We start from the raw sequence: 22329 nt of genomic DNA on the forward strand, positions 1-22329 counted from the left end.
ATTTTTTTAAAAAAAAATTTGTTATTAACTACGGTTTTTTGGCCGTCCCATAAAAGCTTTTGAAAAAAAAAAAAAACAAAAAAATTTAATTTTACACCAGCCCCCTCATGTATTGTTGAATATTGGAAATACCCCTATGTTTTGAAATTAATGACCTTGACCCCTATTACCAATATGAAAAGACCCAAATGCCCCTCCTATCTTCAACTTTAAAAAATCTATTAGCCAATCCAAATTCTAATCTACAATAAGCATTCCAGATGCATACAAGACAACCTCTACTTGCAAGTTCATCTATTTGTTTTGTAGAATATAAATAAGAAACTATCGGTAGCATGCCTCCCTCAAATCTACAATACTTCACCTTACTTGTCGTGATAACAATACTTATTTGTGGCGATGTTTCCCAAATACATATATACTTGTCTGATTCTATTGTGGATTAATTCCAACACTCGGTAACTGCAACCACGAAAAATCAAAAAAATAGAAGGTCATAAGTAGAATTTTAAAAAATCAAAACTTTAAAAGCACAATTGAAGATGAATCTATTGTGCATGAATCGGATCAAGAATTATCCCTAGAGATCTGAACAAATCTAATTTCTGAGTTAGCTTTATTGCAATAAAATCGTTGCAAATATTTTATAGATGAAAATGATAATCTAGGACTAGTTTAGAAACAAATTGCAGTCTAGAATCATACAAATGAAGACGAAATTGAACTATAAAAACCAATCCAAAGACATGATTTTTAGCACTAATTCAGCTAAATATAAAGAACGAACGTGAAATCCATAACATTTAGAAAAAACAAATGAAATAGAACTCACCATCCACTACGTCATAATGCGCGAAAAACGACATTTAGAAGACCAATCCGTACCACATACACATAAAGTTAGAACACCAAGTCAGGTTCATGAAGTCATAAAATTCCCTGAAAACAGAGGTATCAATCAAGATAATAAAAAGGCACGGTAAAACTTTCATTTTGATAGGTGGTTGGTTAAGTGTAAGATGAGGTTTTGATCCCAGGTCTGGAATTGCTGCACACAGTTTCAGATCAATATGACTCATACCTGTAGCTGGAAAGCTCTAGCCCTTTCTCCTGCGAGGACTCCCCTCGTTCTCTGCTCCATTGCTTGAAAATATCAAAATTGGTTTTACTAGCAGAGACGATATAACCCATGTCATTATACATTGGTATATCCTGAGGTAATTCAACAATGATTTCACACATGCTCAATATATTTATTTTTTGTTAAATTTTCTAAACAATCACTAATTCAGCTTAAGACAACAGAAATACTCAGCCCGCACATAGTTTTAGAATTAGGGTCAAGTAAGGTGTGTCCTGTTCCTATAGAATAGGAACAGTGTCTATGTGGCACATCTTGGTTGGAGTTTAAAGCACATCGGCTCCTAACCAAACCATTTTATACTTTGCACACAGCCCTATGTATTTTATCTCCAACCAAGAGGTGCCAAGTAGACACTTTATGTGGCTAATAGCCTACTATAGGAATGGGACACCGCTCTGGATCACGACTCGTAATTTTCATAAAATTATTGAAATTCGACGGATTAGAATCAAGTTTTATAATAAGAACGTTAAGGCGAGATGGTTTATTAGATATCTATAAAAAGCTCTATTGAATCAAAATTCAAGAACATTTTGTAGTTCAAAACATACCTCAATAGGTACAAGAGCTGTTGGAATGACCCTGCATATAAAAGATTAACCAGAACCAGAAATTAACAAAAAAAAAAAGCATTTTAATAAGAGCCAGAAGTTCATAGCTTGGTTTCATTATTAAATTTATATGAAAAATACACCCATCATGATATTTCTTAGTTACCCAAGAACATGGCAGCCACCATCATAAACTGTCTGAGATATCAAACCCAGCAATCCATAAACCAAATCAATTCTCCTGTTCACCTGTAATAATCAATACTCATTAAACTTAAAAGAAAAACCCATAAAAGATTTCACAAAAGCAATCAAAAGAAATACACAAAAACTACCAATTAATTAACTAATATATGACTTACAACCCAAAATATGAAAAACGAAGAGGAACCCAATTCAAAACAGCAAATACCCATTAATCAGAACCCTTAAAATCATTTAAAATAACTTTTCTGGGATGGCCTAGAATCATCTGCTGCCCATACTGCAATTTAGATGGATATAAGTGTGGTCACTTTCAGAATTTAAGCGACATTTCAACCTTAACTCGACACACATTTCAGTTGTTAGAAACACCAGCCTCAACAAACGTGCTGCACAGACAAGTCATCCAATAAATTCCTTTTTTATGGGTAAAGTATGTCATATATAATGAGATGTTTCGATAATAGGTCTCAGCATATCAGTGACGTGTGGTGCATACTAGGTGAGTGTCTCCAACCAACGCTAAATTTCATAAAATGGAATGGGTTTCTAAGTTAATGACAAGAACAACCCCTGGTAAAGAATATCAAATAGGTAGGGTCATCGTCCTCTATGCCTTTTCTTTGATTCTGAAATCATTTTGTTATATTGTTTGTTCTTTTGGATTAATGTTTGATCTTGCCTAACCAAATACATGTGTATCTATATATATATATATATAAAGAGTTCCTCGAGTAGGTGAAAGAATTTAAAGACTGCTTTGGAAATAAATAGGGTATGGACTTGAATCAAGAAGTGAAATGGAAGCTATGATCCTTGAATTTGCAATAGTAAATGATCTTTCAATAGCAATTTTGTTTTCGAAAAGAGAAATAAAAATTTAGTTAACTCAAGAGTAGAGCAAATAAAAGCTTGATAGACTTTTCTCTACTTATGGGAAATGAGCGATCAATATGCAAAGACTGTAAAAGATGTAGGCCTTGCACCATTGGGTGATAGGCAAAATTGATTGCAATGGTTTAGTAATGTGCAATGACAACATATGACGGCATCAACAAGAAGGAATGTGCGAGCTGAAGTTATAAGGGAGCAAGATTATTAGCAAAAAGGGCATCAATTAACATAGTGAGTATGAATATAAAAGAAGTTGAAATAGCAGAAGACATGGCTTTAGATATAATTGAATGGAGGAACATGATTCATTAAGCTGACCACAAATATTTTGCTAAGGCTTTACTCATTATGATAACGAGTTCCTTAAGTCAAAACGTTTTCCGATGATACATGACTTATAGCTGAAGTATAAACTAATATGTGGGCAGATGTCCAATGGAAGGTTGAAAAATGAAGTGAGCAATAATACAATTACCCATAAAACAAAGTATAAAGATTTATATTATACAACAATGCAAAAAATATAAATCAACAAGAAGAAGCATCAGGCAAGGATTCACTAGTTTTATAAATGATGGCTTTAGAAGTTCTTTTTATGTCAAGAACCTTATCCATTCAAAGACACCTGTAGCACAAAGCGAAAATAAGCATAGACGAAAGTGATCTTCACTAACTTATGAGAATATATAGCTAGGACATGGTAGAGGTAATAATATATCAATAAAACACCACATTAAATATTCATACCTTGCACTTCAAGCAACCCAGCCAACAAGAATTGCAGGCCATGCTAAGCCTCGAATCTACCAAGAAAATAATAGTGAATATATTAAGAAGACTGGAAAAAAAAAAAAAAGAGAGCACAAAAGCAGCTTTGTGACACAAAGTAATTGATTCATAACTTATCAAAAGAAAATAAAAGACGGAGAGTTAACATTCATTTTAGAGGTGAAAAACTCAACCCTGATTATTTCTAAAGCAGATTTGCCGCATAATGTAAAACAACTTGATAAAAGGTTTACTTGGTAAATAAACCTGGACGTATGCATTTGCAGTTGGTACTATATGCAAAATAACAAGACAGAAATTCCACACAAAAATGAGAACTACTTCGAAAACCATGCCAACTACTTCGAAGTTCACACTAGAATGGTTTAATGAGCCCAATGTTTTATATAGTAGCATTTGGTAGGGCACGCTGTGCTTGAAATCTAAATCTACTATGTGAGTGCTCCACAACTTTTTGGTAACAAGTAGTTAAGGCAAAAGCAACACCAGGTGATCCCACATGAGTATATTCTTCAGGAAACCCCATATGAATAATATGTTTTAAGGAATTTGTGTCCTAAGGATAAAGATAAAACTCATAACAACAAAAGCAAAACTATAAACAATGAAAGAAAAAGGGAAATATACTAGCTCACAAGGCCACAAAAACATGAAGTAATAAATTGGACTTGTGCTCTCATTTACCCATTAAAAAAGGTGATGGAACCAAATTAAGTGCATCAAAGCAAATGACTTACAAATGGAGATGTCCTCTTTTACTAGCACAAGAGAGATGGATGTGAGAAGCACCATCAATGACATGGTGTCAAGGACTCCATAAAAGATTCCCCACTTCACACACCACCAGACATGGAGCCTAGACCACATAGGCATGCCAAATTGTGCATCAAAATAATTTGATAACCTAAAATCTAATGGCTATGGTATCCAATAACTCAATCCACGTTCTTTCTGGTATTCCTCTTTCTCTGTTAAAACCTTCCATGTGTACATTCCATCTAATTGGGGCTGAATAAGTCTTCGTAGCACATGACCCAAATATTTCGCCTTTCAACTCTATCTAGAGCTATTTCTTATATCAAGGCATGTGTCTTCATATCATTCCTTACTATTCACATCACTTTTCAAACTACCACAAACCTTTATTGAGCCTTCAACTTCTACCAAAGCATTCCTCATTGGTGCTGTCATAATTATCATATAAAAGTATATATTCTAGAAATGCTTCAAAATAGTTTGATCACCATATTCTACACCTTATTGAGAGAACTAGTTGGCACATAAACTTATTACATCAACAAGCATACAATCCATACAACTGGGAAAATAATATACCTTGCTGTACGGTGTTGTAAGATCCATCTCATCAAATGGAAGATATCCTGCCATCAAAACATAAAGTTCTCCTGCCAGTTCAGAATGTTTTCTCCTGCTTGGTGACAACAAAAACATCAGAAAAATGTATGATTTTGGCCAAAAACAAGGTTCAGATGGACAAACAATAGACATAGAAAATCATAACCATAACATCATAGATTCTGACCATCTTCTGTAGGTGACACCCCATTAATCCCACTCCCTAGAATGGGTGTACAATCTCACAGCATAAGGAATGCTCTAAACCACGTAAAAAAGGCCACTCCATTTTACAAAAAGTTTCCTCTATGTACAACACATGCAACAATTGCTTCCATAAATAACTTAATAGTTTTTGCCAAGAACATATCATAATTTATTTCAATATTTGTTTTCATTCATAATGCATATCATCTTACCTGAGTGATACTACTATATTGTATCCTATAGATCGACTAAAGTCTCTAAAATATCTACCACTATGAGGAATATTATGATGATGATGATGATGATGATTGAAAATGATTATGGTGATAATATCTCATTGTCCATATTTATTTCAAATAGTTCGCAGATGTTAAATTATCTCTTTGTAAGAGCAATTTGGTCCCAAATAATTGTAACTTCTAAATTATCATAAATAAAAACTAAGAAAAAAGTATAATTCTCAGAGGTTGCTTCCTCTTCTCTAGCCTCGACAATTAGGGGACCAAAGGTCCCAACAAAATTCCTTTCTTTGGATGAAGACCTTGTGAAGAATCCTCGCAATGGATAATGTCATCTGACAAGGCCGCATTACTCTTAATACGTGTCTCACTTTTTAGCATTTTTTATATAGAAAAAACAAATGAAATAACTTAGGTTTCACAAATCATTGAATTTACCACAAAATTCAACATGAAAGGAAAAAATTTGATATAGATCTTCTCTACAAAATCAATTAAAATCGAAATACAATCAACAATAAAATTTTCTCCAAACCATTTAATTACACAAATTATCAAATTTACCACAAAATTCAACATGAAAGGAAAATTTTGATATAGATCCTATGTACAAAATCGAAATACAATCAGCAATAAAATTTTCTCCAAACCGAAACATCTCATTTATACACCTTGGTAGGAAAATGAAATTACTTGAAAAAATGAATTGGAAATGATGCATGTTGAGCTGATTTTAGGATCAAACAGAGCAGACTAACAAGTTTAATCAAATTATCGGATTTCTTGAAGTGTCGATCTCAATGTGATTTCTACAGAGTTCTCTAATTACCTGAAAAACCGATTCCTAAATCTCTTGAATCGATAGAAAAAATAAAAGCAAGCTTTCTCGTCTTCATCAAACCCTAGATCCACAACACACACATACACATAAAGAGAGAGAGAGAGAGAGAGAGTTACCTTGATGGGTCGATTGAAAAAGATGAACCAGAAGAGATTGAGTCGAGAGAGAGCGTGATATTGTTTATTTAAGGAGAGATGAATACAGGGGAATCCGAAAATTAGATCGGATCGACGAGAGAGAGAGAGAGCAGATCGAAGAGAAAATTGCGATTTCATTTGGTTTGAAGCAACGTATTACGACGGACACAACTAACGCTGTACATGCCTAAAACCAAATTTTTGAAGAAAACGCTGTACATGCCTAAAACCAAATTTTTTAAGAAAAAAAAAAAAAATTTAGGCTACAGCGACGTTTTCCTAGTGGCCGTCAGTAAATGTCGTCGTAATAAATTAATATTCTTGTAGTGCTCACATTGGATCACTCCCATTAATTAGTGATCATCATCACTGTCACTGAACCCTTTGGAAGGAAATTGATTAATATAATTATGAACCTTTTTTGGCTCGAATTTTGAGGAATCACAGGCCCTCATTTATACATCACACTAATAGCTTCATTTCCAACAATTCTTTTTTTCATGCTATTTCATTTTTTGTCCCTGTTATCAACATCTCACCAATAGAAATTAATGTTTTATATGCACATATGTGGCAGCTATGTCATTCTTGCTGATGTGAACCATTTTTTATTTTTTGCTGATGTGAAGCTATTTGTGAACTTGAGAACACCTCAATTATTGGGTATAGAAGAAAAAATCTGATTTAGTCATCAAATTTTCAATAATTATGATCAGATTTAGTACTGGAAATAAATATTTAGATTTGTTGATTGTTTACAGCATGTCTGAAGCCTTACGGAGCCCAAGCATGGCTGGATTTTGGTGCCAGAATGGGTTTATAAATGAAGCAATTCTGAGGGAATGATAGACGTTCGATAATTTGTTCTCTAACCAGGATGAAAGATTCTATTAAAGTGGCTAATTCATGCATATTGTATGTACAACTGGTGGCACATATATTAGTCATCTTCCATCGAAATTTATGAATAAAAAAGTATGGGAGGGCTAGAAAAATAAGAGTGAAGAAGAACTTGAGCCTATGAACTTGGTTGGGCATATATTCTAAAACCCAGAAACCTGGGCCATCTTGAGGCCTAAAAGGCTACATCTAATTACTTCTTTTCTGTAATCTTCAAGTTGATCGTACTGGAAGACTATCATGAAAATTCAATCCTGTAGGCATTCATAGCCACACAAAGAGACAGATCAACTTTTTTATGCAACATCAATAAAAATAAAAATAAAAATAAAAACAAAAAATTGATCCAAGGCTTTGGAAATTGATTTTACTCCCTAATGTTTAACTATTTCTTATTTTCATTTTGAAATTTTATTAATACACCCTGAGAAATTGGTGATATTAAATTTACCATATGTACTTCTATTTTGGGTGTGCAGGAATCACAGTTCACAAATCTAAAATGATTTTTTTTTTTTTTTTTAAATTGAAAAATTCACTACAAGAAAATGTCGAATTAGGAACAAAATTTTGAAACGACTTGTAGCCGTTTCAAATCAAAAACGTTTTAAAGCCGTTTCTCCATTGAGGACCGTTTCTTAACATTGATTTTACATCAGCAACATCGACAGCAACCTTTAACTCTCACATTCGAATCGGAACGAACGGTGAGACGGATACCCTAACGAAGCTCCATCTTCTATTTGCATCGAGTGTTTTTCGACTTCTCACATCTGGTTCTTGTTTCTCACACTCGAACGAAGTTCCATCTTTGATTTCCATCGAGGGATCTTCGATTTCTCACATCTGATCTCTGTTTTTCTAACCCTAACGAAGATCCATCTTCGATTCACATCAAGTGTTCTTCTATTTCTCAAATCCTCAAACCCTACGAAGCTCCATCTTCATCTCGACCAGCCTCAGTGCATGAGTGTAGTAGAGGGAACTTTTTCTAGGGTTTCGTTGCAGAGCTTTTCTCGAATAGGTTTCATTTTGAGATTTCAAAGTTTTATTTGAGGATTTCTAAAAATCTTCAAGGTATGGTTCTCTAATAGTTTTTTCCTTTTTTAAATTTTTAAATTTTTTCGATAAAATTTCAAGTTTCAATTGTTGTTCTTACTCGATCATTGGCAGTGGAAAGCCGAATCTGAGCAGAATTCATTAATTTTTTTACAAAATTCAAGCTCTTCGAAGTATTCCTATCGATTTGATGTGGAAACTTCAATGAAGTTAAAGATTACTCTTGGTATTAGATTTCAGGCCATTAGGATTCTGGACAATGTGAAATTTTGTTTTTTTTTTTTTCCTTCAGTCCCTTCTCCAGTTTTCTTTTCTTTTTCTTTTATGTTCACATTGTTACTTGTCTTATCTGAACTCGGTGATCAAATTCACAACTGCAGCAACATAGGGGAGCCTTTAGCTTTGCAATTATATGTTCGTACCTCATTTTCTTAAACTTAAATCTATATTGACTAAAGTTCATATCGTACCGCATGATTGTTTACATAGCAATTTTAAAATTCATAGGATTTTATTGTTGGTTGTAACTTGTACAACTAGTTCAAGGCTACCAGGACCCTAGTAAGTATTCTGGCAAAACATTGAATCAAGTAAACAAGTAATACCTTAACTAGAGAAAGAGGAATTTTGGTATCATGGGATAGAAATAGAGTAAAGCATGTAGAAAATTTAGGTTGGCACTTTCTCAATTTCAATCATGCCTGGTAGGGTGGGGGAGTAGCTTTTTTGGGTTTCTATTGGATGTATGGTCCTTTAAACTAGTGTGTGAGGATGGATTTTTGGGAGGAAGATGACTAAAAAACTTATTATTCTCTAGATTTCCATGTGACAAAGATTTCGTTTAGTGGGCGAAAAAATTCTGTGAAGAGAATGGAAAGTGGTGAAAGTAAAGAGGACAAGCCTCGAGCTTGGGAACTTGTTGACCCTGATTGTAGCGAAGTCTATGATATTTAAATGCCAATATCTCATTTTGAAGAGAACGCACAATTTCTTTTTTTGGATTCATTTTAGCAGGTGCAGGTTGTGTGGTTTCATATCTAGTTGTAAGAGAGGGTCGTGGTTCAGAGAAAGTTGTCAAAGCAATGTCAAAACAAATAAGTTTGTAAGCATAACAAAAACAAACAAAAGTCAAAAACAAAAGTTTACATGACTGTTTGACATGTTCTGAATCTTAAAGAGGAAAACCATGGTTCTTTAATATGGTTGTGCATTAGAGAGTATTTTGGTTTCCAGAGAGCTAGAATAGATGAATTCATGTTGGGTACGAGAATGAGATTCAATCCGTTGTGTAACACCGATTAACAACATAATGTTTGTACGGTAAATGTATCAAAGTTTTTTGGAACCTACAACCAATTATGTTTTGTATTAAATTGGGTAGGCAGATGAAGTACATTTACAGATGAAAATTGTTGGGTAGGCAGATGTCATGAACCTTAATATACAGATAGTGACATCAGGAACAGTTTGAAATTGTACTAAAAAAACAAGGGTGAGCTGCTATAAATTTGTAAAGTGGTTTGTCTGTGTTAAGGAAACATAAGTTGTATGTTTCTACCAATATGAGTGGCCCACCTAAAAATTTATATCAAACATTCAACCAGACTACTACCCTAAGTTATGGGAACCTTTACAATAACTGTCGTTCTCTCTTATATAAATCAGACAATTCATACATGGGAAAATTGGATTTTTGTTTTAATCTCTGCTTCTGCTCTTTTGCTTACTTGAATCGACTTGTTAGAAAACCAACCCATGGTTTTTTTTTTTGAGCCACACACGTACGTTCAAAGTTTTGAAGATCCAATTTAAGGTCTTGTTTAGACAAAAGATAGCTTCGTTGGTGTGGTTTCTTTTGTTATGATTGAAAAGGTGGCCTAATATTGATGAACATTCATGCTACACAAGCATGTCGGATTCTATGTTTTTATTTATTTGCGTAAGTTCTTTTTTTTTTTTGTGGTACTTTAGAGTAGATAGAAGCTAACATGAATTTAGCTTTGCTTATGAACATAAATAACTGTTTAAAACAAATGTTGTTGAAGATCAGCTTATTTCCTAAACAAGTTAAGCTGTTACTCTGTCATTACTCTATGAATGCTCCCTTATGACTATTTTTCTTTTTTTTTCAGTCGTTTATACGCTTGTTCTAGATATCTTACACCTCCATATAGATCTCTTTTTCTGACAATCTTAACCTAGAACTCTGCTCCTAGGCATTTTCATACATACTATCAGTGTATGATGAGTTAAGGAAACCCAAATTAAAGAGTCAGTATTTCTTAGGATTGTGAGTTTAGTTGTTCGTTCGTAGTGACCAATTTTATTTCTTTGCCTAAAGCTTTTCGTTTCCTTTGAACATTTTTAGGCCTTATTTTAAATGCAAATGAGTGTCAATTTGTGACCCAATCATGTAGCTGCTTGGATTTGATATGAACCAATCATTTTCTGATCCATTAACGGGTGTATTAAAATGTAGATTAATGATGTTATATATTTTATTTAGATATATGATGTATATCTATATGTCATACATATTGTTTATTGAATCTGATTTGATCTAAGATGAATCCAGTACAAGTGTTACTAGAGTGGATTTAGATCCACTTGTTGGTATAAGGGATCTAATCCAAACCAACTCTCATAGCCTACCTAGACACTATCGCTTTGGGTCATCCTGTTCAATTGAAGAGTTCGCTTGATTCTCTTAATTCATATCATCAGCTTCTTATAATGTATGCTACCACCATGTGTAGATTAAAAACAAATATTACATGGGCTACTAAAAAGAAAGATTTGATATCTTACAAACAAAAAAAAAAAAAATTTGGCATTGAGAGTTTTATCCCCTTTTTAGTATGGAGACTTTCTCGATTTATTTTGCTTTTGATCCTTGTTCATGAACATTTCATATATTTTTCTTAGAATCAGAATGATTTTGCATTCAATGTTTCCAAAGTGAAAGAACAAGTAATGCAAGGTTAATGCTTACAAAGGCAGAGTTATGTAACTGCCCTATGTTTATTAATTTGACATTTTTATAGCCAGTTTGCTTTCTTTTGAAATCTTGATTTAGTCTTTCACTCTTAGACTTGGGTGTCTTCCCGGTTGACAGATCACTCAATATTGTATTATATGAATATACGATATGTCTATAAAGCTCATGTCATGCCTAACTTGTGAAAAAGAAAAAAATAAGATCCTTGCATTATGCTTACTTCAGTTCTTTCTCTTACATATTTTCTCAGTTAATTAGGAATTAAGCTTAGTTGCTGGTTTTTACCCTGAGTTTTTTCTCCAACCCTTATATGGTGGTCTAATTCTGTTTGATATTATAGGCAACTGAAATGGAGAAGAAAGATAAGAAGAAAGGAAGAGAGGGAGAGCGGGACAAAGAAAAAGAGAAAGAAAGTGTTTTTTCTAATCCCCAATTTCAAGTTTGAAACTCTATAAATGTCCTCAATGGCCTATCTTGTTCCTCCATTCAATTTTTGCTTGAGTTCTGCCTTCTGTTATTGAAAGTGTGTCCATTCAATTTTTGCTAGTGAAAAAACTACACGCATCTTAAATTGTAGTTAGACCTTTGCCTAACTGGGACCCTTTGTATGTCAAATAAAAAAACATTCTATATTTTTGTGAGATTTTCATAAAGTAATAGAATTTAGTTTCGTGGAGTTTTCTATGCTAACTCTTCACCATGTTTTTCTTATAATTGAACATGTCATTTACCATGTTTTATGTTAAATTGCATTTTAATATCTAGAAATATTTTCCCTACTGTGGATTTTGGCAATCCTGATTCTCTTAAATTGATCAGAATTGTTTTATTCAAATCCTCTGTTTCTTTGCATGTTCTTCCACTGGTTTGTAGATGCCATGGAAAGTCAGGAGAAAAAAAACAACTGCTCATTATGCTCACTTTTGAAGGTGGGGTTTCATTTCTCATTTAGGGAGATTTCCTATGAAATTGGTTGTTGGATACAATTTATTGTTGGACGAGATTAGCAAAGTAAAGGTTGTTGTTCTTGCTAGTAATGTTAAAGCTTTTGGCATGAGATGAAGCTTCTTATTTTTTCAGTTGTCTGCATTCATGTTTGGTTTCATCTGCTACAAGCTAGATATACTACCTTATGCCTTTCTACTAGGGTTGCCAATTTCATGTTTGTAGACAATTCAATGATAAATATTAATTTTTAGGCCCTCAGGTTGTTGAATTAGCATCCACCCTATTACATTCAATAAGGTTGCTACAAAAGCAAAGAGAAAATATATGATGTGTAACATACTGACTGCATTTATGTGCCAACTTGCCTTCACTGGAGAAGCAATGCACATCTTTTATGCACTTCTATGAAAATGATAAAACACTAAGGATGTCAGTTGGGTCTAAGTGCAAACATCATAATATTGTTATACTCCATGATTGCTCTCTCTCTTGCTCTACTTACTGTTAGGATGTGTTTGTCTTCCTTTGGCATTTATAATTTGTTTAGTCCATGTAATCAGGTCCTCTGGTTGACTTTCAGTTCTATTGTGCATTATGACCTTCAATGGTCTACAGCATATATGCTTTTACCATCCCTTTTAGAACAAGAAGGTTTTATTGTGTATTTAAATTTCCACTTTTCCCTTAATTCAAGTCTCTATCAACATTACAGAGGGCAGATGCATCCACTGTATGGAAGGAATTTACAACTCAAGAAGGAAGAAAGAAGTGAGCAGATGCATCCATATATGCTTTTCCAATGTGTAGCTTTGCATAATAGTTCCATATTTTTCTCTATCATGTAAGGTTAATTAGTTTCATGGAATTTTCATTTCTGAATTTGATCTTAAATAAGTGATTGCAGGCCCAATACTTGGAAGAGATAATGCTCAATATTGGGCATTGGCATTGTATGAAGAAAAAAAAAATTTAAAAATTAAATTTTTTTTTAGAGTTTAGATATCGGTTTATGACCACTTTAGATATCACTTTGTAACCGATGCCTAAAGTCTCAAACATAGGACATCAGTCTTACAGACATCGGATTTAAAAACGATGTCTTAAGATATATTTTTTTAATATATAAATGTAGGTTTGGAGCGGTTTTAAGCGGATCCAAATGCTGATATCTAGAACAGCTTCCAGCCGTTTAAATTCATTAACGACGTCTCGATAGGAGTCGATCTTTCAACCGTTTCAAATAGTCTTAGGAACGGTTTGTAACAGTTCCTAATTTCCATTTTTTGTTGTAGTGATTGAAAAAACGACAGCTCTAGGCTGTTGTTAGAATAAAAATTTTATCCCAGAAGATCCGACTTTTCGATGGCTTTGGGCTGTCATTTTTTCCGACACAAATTGTGAGTCGTTTTAAAAAACAACTATGTTTTTAACGACGACATTTGTGACTTTAGCAGCCGTTGATTTGGGCACATTTTGACGTAATGGCTTGAGTAAGAAATTGTTGATTTTGGGTACCATATCTGCTCTTGAGTTCTTGATTATAGTGCTTTGCTTGAAATCGTCACATGTGTTCTTTTTCATGCTTCTGATCTTTAGCCTGTACGTACAGTTGAACACACACGTAATCAGTGGTTCCAAAATTATTTAATTTCATGCAATTATGCCAATTTTAATATGATGAATCATGTAAGGCCTTGACATAGGTGGAATACATGATTATTTGCAAATTATGGTACAATTAAGTTAGGGAATCTTATAAGTGCCGTGATAATGTGGGTTAAAGTATAGATTATAAGGCCCTGATCAGTGAAGGAAATTCTTAATTCTCGTCTTCACGTTAGTGGAGAGGATAAGATCATTTGGATGACCACAGAATCTAAGCACTTTACTTCTCGAAGTGCTTGGGACTTGATTCGGCAAAGAGGTACTATGCACAGATGTTGGGAGTATTTGGAAAGCTCCTCTACCCACCAAGTTTAAACCTTTTGGGTTGAAGTTCGTAGAAAATGGGGTATTTCTTTTGCCTCCAGATGTGTTCTCTGTTGTCAGGAGGAAGAGGCCCTCTCTCACTTTTTTTTGTTATTGTAAGTTTGCTCAATCCCTTTGGCTGAACTTTGGTACGTTACTATTGGAAGTTCCTTTCCAAACTCAGCCATCTCATCGAATGCTACATGGTATTATTCTCGATCTGTCATCCCAATTAGCAACTGTGCGGTTTTTTGGTGCCTTGGACATTGGTTTGGGATCTGTGGCTTGGAAGAAACCGGCTTATATTCAATGGTGGCGATCGAGGCCTCTTTTCAATCGGTGGTTCTGTCTATTTCCAAATGCTTAGTTGAACTTCGATGTGTGCATAACTTTAAGTATTCTTCTAGTGCTATTGAGAAGGATATTCTTTATTCTTCGCAAATTCCAATTTGCCACACTCGGATAAGAAAGTTGATTCAAATCAAATGGATGCCTCCTTCAATCAATCGGATTAAACTTAATATAGCTCTCTAGGCAACCCAGGTAGTGCATATGGGGGGATATATCTTGAGAGGAAGCAATGGATCCTTCATTCAAGCTGGGTGTTGGTGGTTCGGAGTGGCCTCAAATAATTGGGCAGAATTTCAAGCTCTTGATACTTTGAATTTAAAAGATACCAGTCTACTAATTGAAACATATTCTATGCTATTGGTAAATGCTTTACGTGGAGGAACGATTCCTTGGCGTTTGGACACGGGACTTCATTGAATAAAAACTATTCTTTCTCTAATTACTTGGGAAGTGCAACATGCTTGGTGAGAGATGTATTTTATTATCAATGTACTTGTAAATTTTTCCCTTTAATCTTCAGAGTCCCTTTAATGAAAGCAGCATTTTGTTTTTCCCATTAATAGCTTATCAATTTCAGATTTGTATAAATTGGGGGAACAGCGACGAGTTCTTTGTTGATCTCGTCCACATCACAAGGAAGAGGAATCGAGACCCAACCTCGCAATATGGCAAGGTGATCGGCTCCGGTCTATATTGGATCTAATTTGAGGTGTTCTTGATGGAGTGAAATTGAAGAAAAAGAAATTAAATAGAAAAGAGAATTAAAGATACAAGAAATTGGATGAAAACTACAATTAAATTTAGAATTTCATTGAAAAACAATAACGAAACTTTACAGATTTTGGAGTTTCTACTTCATCTTCATTTTATTCCCCAAGATCCCTAATTTTCTTCTCTACTTTCTATTTCTCTTTTTTTCTCTCCCTCCCCCTATGTGTGTGAGTGTGAGTAGGGGTGTCAATGGATAGTCGAAAATTCGAATCCGATTTGAATTTGAATTTGAATTTGAAAAATCCGATATTAATTCGAATTTGGATAGTTTTATATATTCAAATTCTTATTGGATATGGATTCAGATATTAACATTTCAAATCCGATAATATTCGAATCGAAATAATATATGTTTATATATTATTTTACTTGATTAATTTATTATATAAATAATATATTATATATTATTTTATTTTATTTATTTATTATATAAATAATATAATATATAATAAGTTTTTTTTAATAATGAAATATCAGTTGGATAAGGAAAAAATATGATTTTTTAACATACAAATTATTCGAATTCTAATTCGATATTATCCAATATCCAATAAGATAACTAGATTTGAATTTGGTTAGAGTTTTAAAACATCCCTTGGATTCGAATTCGGATATCAAATAAATTTTCGGATTTAGATTATAATAATGTTGTATCCGAATCGATAATTATCCGTTGACAGCCCTAAGTGTGAGAGAAGGAAATTATGGCTAAGTTTTCTCTTTTATTTATAGAATGAGAATCTTAAAAAATTACTAGTAACTCCCTCACTTATAAGTTTCAATTATTACAGAGCACTCTCTCAATTATTCCAAAATAACTCTTCACTTACAATTATTCCAAAGTACTCCCCTTTTCACTTATAATTATTCTAAAAAATTACCATAAATACAAGAAAATTTACAAAATCCCCCCTTCATATACAAATACCCCCAATGAATCTATTAATAAAAATGTAAACCAACCCAATTACATACCAAATATGCGTGTGTCAATTTTATCTTATAACACTCATATTTTCTCTAACTTCAAAATTTTCAAAAATTAGTTTTTCACTTTACTTGTAACCATCTTTTGGTAACCATCACTTGATGAATTGGACAAGGTGCCTAACACTTTCCTTATCCCTCAACTGAATCTTCTTACCTAGTTTTTAGGTATACTTAACCCCTTATACATTGATTATAAGTCATTATAAGGAAAATAAATAAATAAATAAATAAATTTTTAAAAATTTATTTTATATTGTCCATTCACACATTAAACATTGAATAGTGGCAACTCCTAAACTCCTGTAGAGTCAAATATTTTTTAACCTTATCTATCTACCCCAAACGATATGAATTAGAAAATATGATAAGTGCCTAAGGAAATGAAGGGAAAATATGGACTTTTAATTACTTAACAAATCTTTAAGAGAATCCATGTAAATATTAAAGTATTTAGAAGAAAAAATTAAATTGACTTTAAGTTTCTCCACCTCTCTAATAGCGGGAGTCTAGCCTAAAATCGTCAAAGAAAAAGTAAAATTTAAAATCTTAGGAAAAAAGACCTAAACAATATTAAAGAGAGGTACAGTATACAAAAGGACCTATCTGTCGCAGTAGAGTTAGAAGATTACCAGTTACAATTACCGACGGCTTGACGACTCGATCGTCGCTATAGAGCTTTTAACCTCCTTTTTATATCACTCCCAATTGCCAATTCTCTCTCTCTCTCTCTCTCTCTCTCTGTTAGATGTTCGAATTCTCACTGCCACCATCGTCGAAAAACCCTCCAAAGCAGGTAAGAATTTTTTATTTTTCTGTCATTCTTATATCTTTGTTTTTTTATTTTTATTTTTATTTTGGATTATCCCCAATTTCTATCTCGTTTCCTGATCAATGACCTAAGAATCTTCGTCACCATTGCTACCGTCTGAAACCCTAAATTATGTTAGGGTTTCAATTTTTTACTCACGTGTTGTGATTCTCGACAACAATCTAAGTTAGAGAGATGGATTCAATAAACCATTTCGATCTCAAAATAGCAGAAATTTCTCTTATAGGTATGTGATTCTGCATTTAAACCCTACCTTTGTCATAGTTAATTGAGCTTCAACGCTTGGATTTCTTCATGATTTGTATTTTTTTCAATTGAATTCGAACTCAGATATCAATTTTTCTGATCTTGAAACGTATTAAATCAACAACATTCTGTCATTGTGGCTGAATCTGTGTTCTCATTTACGAATCTGAAGTGTTCAAACATGTATTTGAGTTTAGAGTGAAGTTTCTGGTTTGATTTTGATGCATTTGTTCTAAAGTTTAGAGTTTTTAAGTTCGAAGTTGATTCCAAGGTTCATTGGATTGGATTCGGTGTTGTTTGATTTGAAATGCATGTGTGAAGTTGAAAGTTTATGCTTTTATCTGAATCGAATGTAGAAAAAGTAGAACTAGTAGCAGTTTTTTTATTTATTATTTTAGTTTGTTGAATTTCGATCAGAGCTACCAAGATTCTTTTTTTCCCAATTTATTTCTAAATGTGATCGATTTTATGCAGATTCCATTAGCTTTTTCAACTTTAAGGGAAGCTTTAATGGATTCAAGACTGCAAACTTGATAATAAATTGCACAAATTTATAGCAGTAAAGAACTATAGATATGCACATCTAAGTCTTACAAAAAATATAGTTCATACATAATAAATCTAAAAAACCAAGGATTAAGCTAGACGAATATACCAAAATGTGATTGGAAATAGGATACTTGGGTTCGATTGAACAATCCAGTTTTTTTAAGTCAAATTTTAATGAAGTATGTCATAATGGATTGAAATTTTGTGAGGACTGTCTTCAAGGCCTGTACAATTCAAGATGTCTAAAATAGGGAATATCTCTATCCTAATTCATATAAACTAGGAGTATCATTTTTTTTCAACATTATATACTTGTGGTCATAGTAGACTAATATGTAATGAAGGTAAAATTTCAAGTGATTGTCGATAGTTGCTTAAAATCACTTCAATTGAAAGATCTGAAGTTTAAGTCAGGGTATCACTTCAATTGAAGATCTGAAATTCAAGTCATTGTATCAACAAGAATATCAGCAAAATAGAATTTGGTTATGGAAGGTGCATTTTCATATATTGTGTCATGCACATCTTACTGCTTTGAGTTATCTGTAGTTGCTCCTTTGAAGTATTAGTGAATGTTGAGGACTGTGTAGACTTTTGTTTTAAGCTTCTTTAATTACTAATGGTGTAAAATTAGAAGTATGTAAAATGAAAAAAAAAATCATGTTGATTTAATGCTTGTTTGACACTACAAGATGCTTGAGGGGCCATTTTTATCGTGGACTCTCAATTCTTTTTGAATCACATCCAAAATATATGAAATTTTGTCATGGATTTTGATTTTTGTTATATATTGTTTGGACTATGTAATGAAAGATGGAGGGTAGTTTTGTTTTGAGGTGAGTGAATTGTCACGCAAAAGGTGGGGCAGTTTTGTTTTGAGGCGAGCGAATTGTTGAACAATTTGTGAATGCTTTCAGACTTTCTACATGTATGCATTTGCAATCATACACATGTATTTATGCACACACCCACACCGTTGAAATGTTTGCTTTTTTGTATCCATACGTATTTACATGCCTATGTATGTAGTGGATAGATTGTAGTGAAGAAATCCTTGGGTGTTGAGTGGGTATACCATAAGTTGGTCTATTAAAGATTTACACCTATGCAGGGGTCACATGCAAGTTCTAGAATCATCTATTCTTATTGAAGTACATACTCTTTTTATGGTTAAATGATGGATATGTAGTTTTTATAATAATTGAACATGTACCTAGAAAAATATGTTGGAAGTATGCTTAATAATGAACGCATGAGCAATCCAATTGAATAATTTAACATGATGATCCATAGGACCAACCAAACTAATTTGAGTTTTGACCGATCTAAGCTTACGAGAAGCAAATGATAGAAAAGATACCCTTTTTTGTTGCATCGTTGAACTGTGCATATCAGATCAAGATTAGAACATCCATATATTCCATTCATTCCCCTGTTTTGAGAAATGACATCTCTTGTGGTTTATTTGATTTGGAGTGTGGGTACAAGGAATAGAGCTTAAAAAAAAAAGAAAAAACAGATAAAAAAGTATATTAACTTCATATACTTGAGATAAAAAAGTATATTAACTTCATATACTTGAGCATGGAATAGCTATAATTCATATAAGGGTGTGGAGATTGAAGAAAAAATAATATTTTTTTATTATATATGGACATTCGAGTCAAGTTTTCAAGCTTGGAAAAATTGCAATGCTTTTTTTATTATTATACCAAATCTGACAATCAATCAAGATGTGGTATTAGGGCTAATAAAATGGCTGGGCTATATTTGCACCCACCATGTCTGCTCTCTGCTCCTACTTATCTCTATGCATCCCACCCGAAATGTGTTTGAAGTGGGTGCGGTGAGCACAAATGGTGGGTGCAAATATCCTTGCCCCTAATAATAGGTCCAAAAAATATCCCCACCAGAAATCAAAAAATGGCTCCTTGGTTTATATGAGTTATTATTCTTCACCATCTTTTTCTGGTTAGACTTGTAGATGATGATGATGACGGCCAAATAGGATTTCTGTGGTTGACTCCAATATTTTTTATTGTTATTTTAATTTTAATATATTTTTTTTTACTTTTTCGCAGACTCGAGTGTTAATTGATGACCTGAAATCTGCAAGTGGTTTAGAAGTGCAAGGTAGCAGAAGCAAATTGGGTGCCGACACTCAAACTCTATTGAGAATTTTATGCCACCGAAGTGATTCAGAAGCCTCTCAATTTCTCAAGAAACAATATAAAATACCCAGATCCACTGCATAGCCTCATCGAGAAAAAAATGTGTTTGTTGCAAAATGTCTGAAATTATTTGAATGTAATTTGTAACAGTAGAATTGATTCATTTATTTTTTATCTGTAATCTATATTATTCAAAGCCTCTTAATTTTGATATGGGAAACAGGTTCCATTTTCTGAAATGTCTTATATGGTATCATAATGTGTAAACTTTGTTCATTTCCCAAAGATACCCTCTCCTTCAGAATTAAAATAAATTTAAAGGGTAAAATTGTCTTTGTGCATCTTGTAGCTTTAGATTGTTATTATAATTATTTGTTACTTGCCTACTTAGATTAGATCACAAAAAAAAAAAAGGAAAAAATCGAGAAGGTTCTCATTCGACAGAGATCAAACCTCCCGATTCTACATTAATAAGTGCTAGAGTATCTTCACATGTGTTCTTTTTTATGCTTCTGATCTTTAGCCTGTACAGTTGATCACACACGTGATCAGTTATTCGAAAATTATTATATTTCATGCAATTATGTCAATTTTAATATGATGAATCATGTCAGCCATTGATATAGATGGAATACATGATTATTCACAAATTATGGTACAATTAAGTTAGGGAATCTTATTAGTACCGAGATAATGTGGGTTAAATTATAAATTATAAGGCCCTGATCTGTGTAGGAACTTCAAGTCAGTGGAGAGGATAAAGATCATTTGGCTGACCACCGAATCTAGGCACTTTACTTCTCGAAGTGCTTGGGACTATGCACAGATGTAGAGAGTATTTGGAAAGCTCCTCTACCCACCAAGTTTAAACCTTTTGGGTGGAAGCTTATCCTTGTGCTTTCCTAGTCGATGAAGTTCGTAGAAAATGGGGTATTTCTTTTGCCTCCAGATGTGCTCTCTGCTGTCAGGAGGAAGAGGTCCCCTCTCACTTTTTTTGTTATTGTAAGTTTTCTTAATCCCTTTGGCTGAACTTTGGTACATTACCATTGGAAGTTCTCGATCTGTCATCCCAATTAGCAACTGTGTGGTTTTTTTGGTGCCATGGACATTGGTTTGGGATCTGTGGCTTGGAAAAAACCTGCTATTTCTAATGGAGGCCTCTTTTCAATCGGTGGTTCAGTCTATTTCCAAATGCTTAGTAGAACTTCAATGTGTGCATAACTTTAAGCATTCTTCTAGTGCTATTGAGAAGGATATTCTTCATTCTTTGCAAATTCCAGTTTGCCACACTCGGATAAGAAAGTTGATTCAAATAAAATGAATGCCTCCTTCAATCAATCGGATTAAGCTTATTATAGCTCTCTAGGCAACCCAGGTAGTGCATATGAGGGGGATATCTTGAGAGGAACAGTGGATCCTTCATTCAAGCTGGGTGTTGGTGGTTCGGAGTGGGTTCAAATAATTGGGCAGAATTTAGAGCGCTTGCAGCAGCGCTTGATTCTTTGAATTTAAAAGATACAAGTCTGCTAATTGAAACATATTCTATGCTATTGGTAAATGCTTTACGTGGAGGAACGATTCCTTGGCGTTTGGAAATGGGACTTTATCGAATAAAAACTATTCTTTCTCTAATTACTTGGGAAGTGTAACATGCTTGGTGAGAGATGAATTTTACTATCAATGTGCTTCCAAATTTTTCCCTTTAATCTTCAGAGTCCTTTGGGTTTAACGATGTTAATAGCTTGCCAATCATTTTAAAAAGAATGTTTCTAGGGAGATAGGTTGGATCTTCCTATTGTTAGAGTTGTAAATTAATGGCAAGGCCCTTGTAATTCTTCTATTAATACATCATTTGCTCATTTAGCGGAAAAAAAAATAAAACTAGAAATATAATCGACAATGGGAGAGTCGCAAAATTTTGGACTGATCCTTGGTTATTGGATAAACAGCTGGTGGAAGTGTTTAGACAGAGAATGGTGTTTCAATTTGGAAGCAATTTAAACTCTTCTGCAGTTGAGGCTTTGCATTCAGATATTTTATCCCTTCAAAAAAGAAAAAAAAACGTGTACTATGAAGAAGGAGCAGCTTCATTCTAAGATTCTACAGTTCACTTTTGACTTCGAGTTCAATTTGAAAGAGGACAACGTGGTTTGGGCGGCAACTTCTTCAGGTATGTTTTCCTTAATC

The 22329-nt window shown here is 33.4% G+C and overlaps 2 long non-coding RNA genes across 3 annotated transcripts; one reads left to right on the plus strand and one right to left on the minus strand.

The window, feature by feature from the left end:
- Positions 1-200: 200 nt before the first annotated feature.
- On the minus strand, positions 201-6602 carry LOC147384269 (uncharacterized). Of its 2 annotated transcripts, none has more exons than XR_015172420.1 (6): positions 6342-6601; positions 4918-5011; positions 3541-3596; positions 1862-2288; positions 1696-1726; positions 201-462 (listed from the first exon to the last, which is right to left on the minus strand). It is a non-coding gene; the product is annotated as an uncharacterized LOC147384269 (long non-coding RNA). The 2 variants fall into 2 exon arrangements; XR_015172421.1 differs by lacking the exon at positions 201-462 and adding an exon at positions 1090-1132 and having other exon boundaries at positions 6342-6602.
- Positions 6603-17146: 10544 nt separating this feature from the next.
- Positions 17147-20381, plus strand: LOC147384270 (uncharacterized). The gene is made up of 2 exons (XR_015173033.1): positions 17147-18851; positions 20053-20381. It is a non-coding gene; the product is annotated as an uncharacterized LOC147384270 (long non-coding RNA).
- The last annotated feature ends 1948 nt before the right edge of the window (positions 20382-22329 follow it).

This window comes from Akebia trifoliata, chromosome 15, assembly GCF_017979445.1.
Source record: "Akebia trifoliata isolate Shusen 1 chromosome 15, ASM1797944v1, whole genome shotgun sequence".
NCBI lineage: Eukaryota > Viridiplantae > Streptophyta > Magnoliopsida > Ranunculales > Lardizabalaceae > Akebia > Akebia trifoliata.